The sequence below is a fragment of the Heterocephalus glaber genome, unplaced genomic scaffold, assembly GCF_053883595.1.
Source record: "Heterocephalus glaber isolate CG9 unplaced genomic scaffold, H.glaber_assembly_v1.0 deba00001733, whole genome shotgun sequence".
In the NCBI taxonomy this organism is placed as follows: Eukaryota; Metazoa; Chordata; class Mammalia; order Rodentia; family Bathyergidae; genus Heterocephalus; species Heterocephalus glaber.
The window spans coordinates 11,917,443-11,919,531 of NW_028258444.1; the positions used below are offsets into that span (position 1 = coordinate 11,917,443).

A 2,089-nucleotide genomic window follows, 5' to 3' on the forward strand; every position below is an offset into this window, starting at 1 on the left:
TGGATGGAGTTGGTACCTGCACATAACACATCTTAGTTCCTTTTTTTCCATCTCCTTTCTCTCCCCTTCATTCCATTCCTCCATCTCTTAATCCTCTTCCCATTAGAGAAAGATCTATCTCTCTACTTTCTATTAGCTAACTTTCATAATGCTCTTTATTTATAACTTTGGTTTCCCATATAAAAGAAATCATGCAATGTTTAAGCTTGTGTGTCTGGTTTATTTCACTTAATACTATGGTCTCATGGTACATATTTCCCTACAAATGACTCAAGTTTATCTCTTCATATGCCAAAGTAGTACTTTATTGTGTGTAAATACCACATGTTCTTTATCCATTAATCTGTTGATGGACATATAGGCCACTTCCAAAATTTAGCTGTTATGAATTGTGCTGCTATAAACATGGGTATGTGTGTATCACTATAATATGATGTCTTTAACTCTTCTAGGAAAATACCTAGAAGGGGAATAGCTGGGTCAAACAGTATTTCTAGTTTTAGTGTTTAAGAAATCGCCATACAAATCTCCATAGTGGTTATCCTGGCTTACATCCCCACCAACAGTGTAAAGGGTTCTTTTTTCCCTTTAGCCTCTCCAGCATTTGTTATTATCTGATTTCTTGATGATAGCTATTCTTTCTGCAATAAGAAGAAATATCAGTGTTGTTTTAATTTGCATTTCTCTAATGACCAGCACTGCTGATCATTTCATCATGTATTTATTGGCCATCTATACTTCCTCTATGAAGTGTCTATTTATTTCACTTGCAGATTTTTTTTTCTTTTTAAAATTATTTTTTATTTTCTACTCACTATTTTATGGTAAAAAAATTTGATATTAAATGTTCCTATAGGCAAATAATTTGTACTGCAGACGGTTTTTATTTTCCTGACATCTACATTATACAACTCTAATCACTAAATTTTTCCTCATCACTGAAGTATGTGCTCTTCTTTATCCTTGGGAGCCGTGAATCCTCTGATGCTGAGGGGCCCCCTGCACTGGGTTCCATTGGTTCTGTTCTTCAGCCTTGGCTTGCTGGGAGGCGATGGCTTGGCTGAGACTGTCGAGAGCAGGGTCTTCCCCTTCGTCTTCACTTTCTGCTACGTCCTCACTACCACACTTGAGGAGAAACAGCAGAAGGTAATCAGCCAGCGTTAAAGACAGAAGCCAATGGTGAGGTACTCAGTGAGAGCAGATTACTCACATTTCTTCTGGTTCGGCAATTTTCTTTTTCTTCTTTTTTTCTTTCTTCTTTGGAGGCTTACGTTCTCCGCACATGTTTTTTGGACAGGCATAACTTAAGTGTCCACTTTCCCCACATTCATAACACTTTGATTTATCAAAGTAGTTTCGTCTTTGGATGAATTCAGCTGCTCTCCCGTTGTCAATAGCAATGCTTGCCTTTATCACTCTACTGTTTGTTGTTTATGGCTCTGGTGCAGTTTTGTGCAGAGTCTTTATCCAAAAATAATGTAAATGCAACCCCTTTACTCTTCCTCGTATCTTTGTCTTTCATTATAGTAACCTTTACAACTTTGCCATACTTGGAAAATATCCGGTTTAAGTCGTTATTTCTCAGGGAGAAGGGCAAGTTGGACACATACACTGTGCTCTTACTTGGAGCCAAGCCACCACTCATTTCTTCAGGGACTGTGGTCCCGGCGCAACGGGGCTTCAACTCCAACTTTTCCCCGCCCCTCTCAGGGGCCTGGGCATCCTGCGCCCGGGCCGGGTGGGCGCAGAGTCCTGGGGTCCCAGCAGCGGAGGGCCCCTGTGCGGCTCCCTTCATTCGGGCTGCACTAGCCTCACTTGCCGATTTTTGATTGAGTCTTTTCTTTTGGGGAGGGTCTAAGTTTTTGAGTTCTTCATATATTCTAGATATGAGTCTTCTGTCTAAGGAATGGCTGGGAATTCTTTTCCTTATTCTGTAGGTATCTTTTCACTCTTCTGGTTGTTTATTTTGCTGTGAAGAAGATTTTTAATTTCCTATGATCCCATTCATTGACTCTTGGAACTATCTCCTGTGCAACTGGGATTTCATTCAGAAAGTCCTTGCCTAACCCCTATGACTTCAAGAGTTTTA

The 2,089-nt window shown here is 40.1% G+C and overlaps 1 pseudogene across 1 annotated transcript; it reads right to left on the reverse strand.

Annotated features, from left to right (window-relative positions):
* Nucleotides 1-762: 762 nt before the first annotated feature.
* Nucleotides 763-1,662, reverse strand: Zcrb1 (zinc finger CCHC-type and RNA binding motif containing 1; annotated as a pseudogene). The gene is made up of 2 exons (XR_015446907.1): nucleotides 1,211-1,662; nucleotides 763-1,117 (listed from the first exon to the last, which is right to left on the reverse strand). The product of XR_015446907.1 is annotated as a zinc finger CCHC-type and RNA binding motif containing 1 (transcript).
* Nucleotides 1,663-2,089: the final 427 nt, after the last annotated feature.